The following is an 8,893-nucleotide window of genomic DNA, read 5'->3' on the forward strand; positions in this document are numbered from 1 at the left end:
TTGTATTCCTGTGCTCAAACTGATTTTATTATTCACTTAGTTCACCAGCAGGCTTGCACTGGAAACTAAAAGCATGCTTATAATTCTTCAAGGGACTTCTCACTATTTACCTGCTTAGTATGATATTAAAGACATTTAATAGTTTTTAGTGTGTTGAAATAATACGCACATCTATAATTATGTCTTAACTATCAATAATAGATTTCAAAATGTTTATGGTTTCTTCTCAAAAGGATAAAAAGGGGACAAAGTGCACTCTTTAAAAGGTCAAGGTAATCTCCCAAACCTGCTGCAGAACTAGGAGGAAAATTAATTACCAAGGAAGAGTATCACGTACCCTTTATTAGACACACTGCAAACACCGTGTGGAAATTTGTTTCAAGTTGAGGAGACTAGGGAGAGTAGGTGACATATCAATACTAACGTGTGTCTAATTCCCTGCACAAATGCTGGGTGTGGAAACCCTGGCTGCCTGCAGTCCCTGCTCAAAAGCAGTGGTTCTTTGCCCCACCTGCACACTGATGAAATAGGTGGTAGAAAACTCAAATCCAAATCTGCTACATGACCTATGCTGCCGCCTCAGCCAGTTCAGAAGTCAGGAGGCCCCCCTAAACGTATCCTGAATGCCTCCAATAAAAGCCACATCACAAGAACCTGTATGCACTTTTCCACTTAGAGCCTGCACCCCTCAGATAAAAATGCTCCCTCAAACTACAAGAACATACCACTGACTGGACCAAACAGAAAATAGAAAATTTAAAGCCAGCAAGTTGAAGACAGACAATTAGAAATAACCTACGGATAAGTAGGTGGCACAAGACCATCTCAAGCCAAGATCAGCACACCAAGGTTTTGTGCTATTCTTCACTCAGGAAGTTTACTTACCTTGAATTTAAATTTATTCAAATCATTCAAAACCACTAGAGGTAGAGCCAGTCACCACAGCATATACCTGTAATCCCAGCAACTCAAGAGGCTGAAGAAGGAAGACTGTGAGCTCGAGGCCAGCCTCAGCAACAGAGTGAGACTCGGTCTCAAACAAAAAGAACCGGGATGTAGCTCAGTGCTAAAGCACTCCTGGGTTCAACCCTCAGTACCAGAAAAATAAATAAATAAATAAACCACTAGAGGTGAAGGCAAGAGTCATGAGTCATGTCCCCACAACCAATTAAACCCTACATTAGTCTATGAAGCCACACAATCTTGCCCATCTGAAGGAGACAGGAAGTTACTCTGGTGGACCAGACAAGTCAATGGGCACCAGAAAGGCCTAGGAGGAATACACAGTAGCAACAAGAGCACCTTTGAAACCAACCCCTAATCAAAGACAGAGTCTCTGGGATAACATCTGTATGCACACCACGAACAAAATCTCACTTATAAGAACAACATCAACAACAACAACAAAGGATTATCTTTATGCTAGCCAGAACAAAAACACAAATATTTATTCTAAGAACCTTTTTTTGTTTCAAGGTTAGTGTTCAGAATTTTCATTATTTGTTATCTCATGTAATATTAAAGTCTGATATTCAGAAGCTTTTCTGGATTTATTCATCCACCAAAAATCATGCAGTATAATCCACTTTTTATAACAACAAAATGGCTTTGAAGATAATTTACGTATTAAATTGGTTTATACACTCTCACTTAAAAACCAGGTGTGTAGAGGGCTGTTATTTTTTTCTCCACAATTTTTTAAATAACATAATAATTTCTACTGCATTTATAGACTGTAAATATCTTATAAAACACAACATACTCCAAGAGAGCAGCTCAGTCCTGAGAGCACAGTACCCACCAGCTTTCTCCAGAAACCCAAGGGCCTTGTCTCACTATGTAACTAGCAACAGAAAGCAGCCTCCAGAAAAGAAGATACAGGAGAACAAAATGTAATGTGGCAAGATCTGGTTAATGCAGGATTCCAGGCTCAGCCTACAATGAGCAAACTCCTACAAAGTGCTACACATTAGGCAAGCAACACTGGCTTCCTCCCCCTCCCATTTCCCTAACCCACCAGCAATCCCTAGTGGGCTCACCAAACACTAACATCTTTTGGGGGGAAGCTAGCAGATTATTTCTGGAAAGTTTCAGAACGGGACTAACAATGCAAAGATGACTAAAACAACTGTTATCATGATCAGTTATCAGCGCACTCAGTCAAGAGATCAAGAACGCATGATTCTTCTTCCTCAAATCTGATCCCAGTCAGGTGTTCCCTGCCTCCCTGAAATAGTATCACCAGCTAGACAAGCAGGCAATATGCTAAAAAACATACACCTCCAAGAGTGGTCTCTCCCCGAGAACACATCTATTCTCAAGCCAGATTGATTTAAACTCCTAAATATTTCTCAAATCTATTTTTCTCCATCGCCATGCCCATCAATCTAGTCCAAATTCTTGCTATTTCCCCATCCCTTGAATCAAAACAAAAGCAGGTAAGATACCACCCACAACCCTATTCTCCTTCCTCCACCAGCCTACCAACTCAATCTTCTTCAAAACACCATTCTGCTCATGTCAAATCTGCTTAACACGTATCAGTAGCTCCAACTGCGTTCTTCAAAAATCCCAAATTCCATACCCTGTAAACCCTGTGCAAGCTGGATACTGCCTGCCTCTCCAGACTCATCTCGAAATTCTGTGAAGGCCTCAAACATGCAGCCTCCTTCAAGTCAGTTGGCACTGCCTGGAATACCCTTACCCTTTCTTCTACTGCTGCGTGGGTGGCAGTGCTAAAGCCACTTCCTCAGGGCTAAGACCACATGCATGTGGTTGAATCCCAAAGTCAAAAGCTTTCACTCTTTCCATTATCCACTGCACAGCAGCAGCTTTATTTACTTATTTATTTATTTTTGGTAGGTCTACCATATTTTCTCATGTCACCACTGTGTTCCCAATTGATAGCAGTCTATCTTTCAAGTAGCAGACTCAATAAATAAGAAATAGTTGACTCAATAAATGAGAAAATAGATTAAACAGGAAACCTAATCAAAGTCCAGAATCACTTGCCACAAAAACCAAGACTGATGCCTATGCAGGTAGTGTGAGGCTCAATGGTCCACTTAAAAAATATCTCCAACTTCACATTAGCATAAGCAAATGAGACTGAGAACCAACCAGACTTTTACCAAGTTTAATGTTTCTTCATTAATTGACTACCTCTTTTTTATTTTAAAAAATAATTTTTTAAAAAAAGATGTTTTTAATTTTCAAAGTAAAAGCAAGACAGACCCTCCCAAAGAAATACTTCTCTGAGAAAACAATTATGTTTGCAGTTGCCTAACACTGGTAAAAATGTACAGAAATCTAGTTATGGTAATGAATACATGCTTCTAAAGTGAAAACAGTAATCAAATCTTGAAATAATTATCATTGCATTTTTCTAGATGGATAATCATAGTTTTAAAAAAGAAAAGAAAGAAAACTTCAAACCCAGTAGAGGTAAATTATTATTGGCTTTAAGAACACCTTTAGGAGCTATGTTTTTATATGCTGTAGAAGCCAGAAGGTACTTTTGACTCTTACATGAAGACAGAGTCTTTTCCAGAGCCAGCTCAGTCTCCAACAAACACACACCCAGCAGCTCTCCTACAAGGCACTTTGCTAGGCACCAGAGGACAACTGTGACTAAGATAGGTTCTGTAGTAACTGGGTGACCAGCCAGAGGCAGTTTGTTTAATTAATCTCTCTGGACTCTAGTTTCTTAATTTGTAAAATGAGAAAGTTCAACTAGCTCTCTAAGGTCCTCATGCTCTAAATATCCAACGACTCTAATAATTATAAAACGAATTTCTATTTGACAATATCATTATGATTTCCTATTTCTATTTACCCTTTTTATCACACAGATGTGATTTCATTTAAAATTTCTAATACATTGATAAAAGTAAAGGAGCAAGAAGTGTTTTTAATTACTTTTCTTCTCTTAACCACTACATAATCAGCTTTGAACTTAAGCCATAAATGCAACCTGAGAGACCCAAATTGCAACAAATCATTCCAATTTTATATTTGCAGAAAACCAAGTGATTGTTTACTCCCAATTTCTTTTATATTTTTACCTCATCAAACTGATGATTTCTTTAAATGTCAAAACATTTTTTTTACAAGACTAAATAATAGTCCAGCATAGTGGTGCACACCTGTAATGCCAGTGAGTCCCAAGGCTGAGACAGAAGGATGACAAGTTTCAGGCCAGCTTGGCAAGACCCTCAGCAATTTTAGAAGACCCTGTCTCAAAATAAAAACTCAAAAGGGGATGTAACTGAGGGGTAAAAGGGCCCCTGATTTCAGGCCCCAGTACCAAAAACAAAAAATAAAAAATGAAGCATAAAGCTTTCACAAGAAAAAGGAATTATTTATCTCCCAAACTAACAAAGCTATGATGATTTTAGAAAACTGTTAAGATTGGAGAATGCTAAATTCTGACTTTTGAATGACATAAAAAGAAGAGCTCTTTTTCTACTCATGTGTCCATATTTGAATAAGACAATTTAGAGTCACACAGTGCCAATATGGTCCTGACATCATCTCAAAATATTCCTTCTCCATTCTTTCTAGTGAATTTAGCTAAGCAACCTACATACATTTATATGCCTATGTGTTTTGCACATAAAAATTACTTGAATTTTGAAAATGAATCACTTTCTAAACATGAAGTTTTAAGAGCCATTTTTTGTAGTCAAACACTTTGCTCAGCCCTAAACATTTTTATTCTTGCAATGCCTTATTTATAGTACATGGTTATAAGATGTTCATGCTGTTTGCTAGGCCATGGTGCTTGCTATCAAACCCAAAAGGCTGTATTTGGATAACGAAGGATATGAACGGTAACTAGTACCACTAAAGTTAATCTTAAAAGTCAAAGACAAGTATTTAGTTACTCATAGAAAGAAATCTCTCTCTTAGTAGATGATAAACTCCCTGAGAGAAAGTACTGCTCTTATCCCTTGTTTTACACATGGAAGGCTTGCCAAGATTTGCCTAATGGAAATAAACCAAATGCTTGGTAACTGGAGACAAGCAAACTTTCTCATGCATAGGGAGTAAAATGCTGTAATCCTAGGTTTGAAAGAACCACCCTAAATTTGGCACTTACATGGCTTTTATGGGTTACACAGCAGGTACACAGATGAAAATAATCTTTTTCTTTAGGCCTGTTTAAAAACTCAAAGCATGTAATTATTGAATTTGCATCTGTAATAGGAAAAGATTGTAACATTTCCTTGATACACAGTATTATTAATGTACTTCTCAGAGCTTCGTTTTAACTGAATAAAGGTATGGGTAGCCTAGAAAATTCTTATTATGGAAAAAGTTTTTGAAAAATGAGTAAAAACTAGACCAAGTCCAGGTAAACCTAAGCAGGTACTATTTAAAACTAAGTTACTACATATGTTATTTTAAATTTGACTTCCATATTTCCAACTTGGAAGGAAGAATGCTAGTTTCCTAGAAAGAAAAGTGTTTGAGATTTTAACCACCACCTATACAACCACTCTTTATCATTTCTCTATTCTGCCTTCCATGTCAAGACACAGAAAAGGAAGCAATTTTTTAAAAAAGCTAGTTTAAGAATAAATTCATTTAGAGTTTAGATTCCCATAGCAGTGTTTTGTTATAATTCCTTCCTTATCTAGAAATTCATTTGAAATTGAAACCATAAACCTACAGCAGAATTTACCAAACTTCAACTTAGAATTTGTACAGTGAGAAAAATAGGAAATATTGAGACTATGAATAATAAAGCACAGAGCACCAGAAAAGAATTCCAATTCCTGAGAGTTGGGCTAAGGAAATTCACCTGTTACAAGTCTGACAAAAATCCATTATGTTCCTTAATCAGATTATTTTTTAAAAATGGGGGGATGCCATATTTCCACTACTGGACAACATAAAAAAAAAAATAGCTGCTAAAATTTGCTACTCTGGTCTTTTTCCAATTCCAAATTCTGATTTTACTTTATAACTTTTTTTCTGCAGTAGTTGTTCAGGGAAAATAAACTTTTCACGAGAAAACTGGAAGACGTAAAATGTCTCCTCCTTATCACCTAGAAAGGCAACCCGAGTCCTACTCCGTGCCCCAAGCATCTAGCTTTCAGCCTCTTTATTATCATTGTCAATGAATGGGCCCCAGTCAAATGAAAGCTGCCATTTTAGGGTAAAGACTGGAGGGCTTCTGTTGTGCAACAGCAAGACAAAAACACTGCGCGACAGATGTACTCTGGGGGCTGGGGGAAGGATTCAACTTCATAAAATCACTGCTCAAGTTATTTCTGAAATAGGAATTACCCAGTACTTGGACATTACAGCAATCTAAATGTAATTATAACTAGGATAAATCAGGTACTCATGCTGCTAAGGTCATAGTCACTAAGATTTTTTGTCCCCGTTAGAATAGATCTGTGAGGAAATAAAGAGATGTATTTTTCCCTACTGATTATTACGTACGAAGAGTACTTCCCCCCCCCCCACACACACACACTTACTGAGAGAATTGAGGGAAAATAACACTCAACCCCTTAATAAGGTATCGTCCACTGCAAAGACAGCTTAAATTAAATTTTTTAGAAAATAAAAATCAGGGCCTTCATATAATCCTTTAAAACTAAATTAAGATATTTAATGTATTCCAGAAATCAAGCCCAGGGGATAGGTACATTTTAAGATAAGTTATTTAAATCGATTGCTAGATAATATACAATGGGAAACTAAAAAGTATACTTAGCAAGTGGAAAGCTGGATAGTGTATCTAATTCTAGCAATTCAAAAGGAAACTCTCCATGTGGGTTGCTACTTTTCTTTTGTCCATTGTCTGTTCAGAAGAGGGGGAAAAAAAACTAGTTTAAAACCAAGGCGTGAACAGTCTCTAAAAGTGACCTCCAGGAAAACCGTCCTACCCTAGCCCGAGCACTCCCCGCACCGCCCGCTCCATGGGGGCGCTCACAAAGCGGGCGACCGGCCGGGAGTTTGGGGTGCGCTCCCACGGCGCGGGGCTACTCGAGGCAGAGCCATCCGGAGAAAGGCTCGGTAATGATGGCTGCTCGGGGCCGGCGGCTCCTTCCCCGGAGCCTCCTGACCAGCCCCCCCAACCCCCGCCCCGTGTCCACCGACCTCCCCCCACCCCGGCCGCGCTTACCCCGCGCCGTTGCGCCCGCCCCGCACCGCAGCCCACCCGGTGTCCGCGCCCCCGCCCGAGCACCGCGTCTCCGACGAGCCCAGTCCTTGGTGCGAACCAAACAAACAACGCGTCCCCCGCCGCCCTCCTTCCTCTCCCCGCTGACCGCTTGGCCTCCAGCCACCTCACCCGTTCACGTTCCGAGCCGCGGCTCTCTGCGGGGCAGAGCGCACCCGGGCCAACTCGGGGGCCACCTGGTGACCCCCTCCCCGGCGCTGATCCCCGGCAGGCTGGGGGGTTGGTGGGGGCGGAGGACCCGAGTTGCGTTAGGGGGTTAAAGTCGCTATTATGCAGTCGCCGCCGCCGCCACCACCGGCCCGGCCAGCTCGGCAAGGTGGGGTCCCCTCCTTGCCGCGCCTCCCCGCGCTGGTCCCGGCCCGACTCCCTTTCTTCTCCTCCTCGCGCACTTGGGAGCCAACGGGGAGCCCTAGGAGCCCCGAGCTGCAGGCTCGCAACTCCGCGCCCGCGGCTGGCACCGACTGGGCTCGGGACGCCCCCCGCACCGCGTGTTCGCGCCGCCCCCGCCCCACGCGGCGCCCCGCGCACTTTCCCCGCCGCCAACCCACCTCGCCCGGTGGCCGTCCCCTCGCGGGCTGGCGCCGCAGCGCCGGGAGGGACGCACTTTGTTCGCGCCCGTGCGGCCGCCGCTCCCGGCGAGCGCGGCGTGGTCGGTCCGGAGCGGGGGGCGGGAGGCGGGGGTCGCCGCCGTCCCCGAGCCACCGCCGCCGCCGCTCAGCCGCCCCGCGCCCGCGCGCCCATCGCCCGCTCGCACTTGAGTTGAAGCCCAACTTTTCCTCCTTCCCTTTTCTCTCGAATGGAGCCGGCAACTCGTGCTCGGCGCCGGCGGGAGGAAACGCGCTCGCGCTCCCCCGCGCGCAGACACGCTCCCTCCTGTCCCCCGTCCCCCCCCAACGCCGGCAGCACAACAAAAAGCCATTTACATGCGAGGAAGTGACCCTCGGCCGCACCGCGCGCCCCCGCCGCCGCCAGTCCTGCGGACGCAGGCAAAAGTTGGGGCGCCGGGCGGCGCTCCGGGCGCGGGTTCGGGCCCCGCGGGCAGCGACGCCGGCGACACGGCGCGGGCGGCGCTGCGCTCCTGCGCCGGCCCCGGCCCCCGCCCGCCCTCGCCCCTCGCCCCGCACACGCCCAACTCCTCGCTCCCAACTCCTCGCGCGGCCCCGGCCACGGCCCGGAGCGATTTCCTGCCGCCGCCGCCCCTCCCGGGGGCGCCGGGCGAACTCTCGCGCTCACCGGGTCGGTCGGTCGGGCTCCTCCGCTGCCCTGTGCCGAGGGGAAAACAAAACGCAGAGCGGGCTCCGGAGTTGGCTCGGCGGCCACGGCCAGGGGGCTGAATCCACGGGCGCGGAGTTGACCAGGGGCGAACGGGGCTCTGGCGAGTTTCAGGGTCTCCGGGTCCCCGGGCCGCCTCCTCCGCGGCGCTCCTTTGTGTAATTTCACTCGATTCAAGTTTAATCCGATAGTTCCCGAGCACGAGCGCGTCCGCACCACCACGGCTCAACCCCCGCGCCGCCGCCGCCGCCGCCACCGCTGCCGCCGCCGCCGCCGCCGCGGCCCCAGCACGCCAGCGCCTGCGCGCGCCCCGCACGCCGCGCGCGCCCGGGACCGCGGGGCCGCGCGCGCCCGCCGCTGGCTCCCTCCGCGCCGCGCCCGCGCCCGCGCGCCGCCACCTGACGTCAGGCGCGCCTGGTATAA

At 45.9% G+C, this 8,893-nt stretch overlaps 1 protein-coding gene across 5 annotated transcripts in view; it reads right to left on the reverse strand.

Moving 5' to 3' along the window:
* Chd7 (chromodomain helicase DNA binding protein 7) overlaps nucleotides 1–8,517 on the reverse strand; it is a 183,537-nt gene extending 175,020 nt beyond the window's left edge. For all 5 annotated transcript variants that reach the window (XM_076836465.1, XM_076836464.1, XM_076836466.1 and 2 more), the window contains exon 1: nucleotides 8,432–8,517. The gene's annotated coding sequence lies outside the window, so the exon portion shown is untranslated. The remainder of the gene's footprint in view (nucleotides 1–8,431) is intronic.
* Between the last annotated feature and the right edge of the window lie 376 nt (nucleotides 8,518–8,893).

This window comes from Callospermophilus lateralis, chromosome 16 (assembly GCF_048772815.1).
Source record: "Callospermophilus lateralis isolate mCalLat2 chromosome 16, mCalLat2.hap1, whole genome shotgun sequence".
Classification (NCBI taxonomy): Eukaryota; Metazoa; Chordata; class Mammalia; order Rodentia; family Sciuridae; genus Callospermophilus; species Callospermophilus lateralis.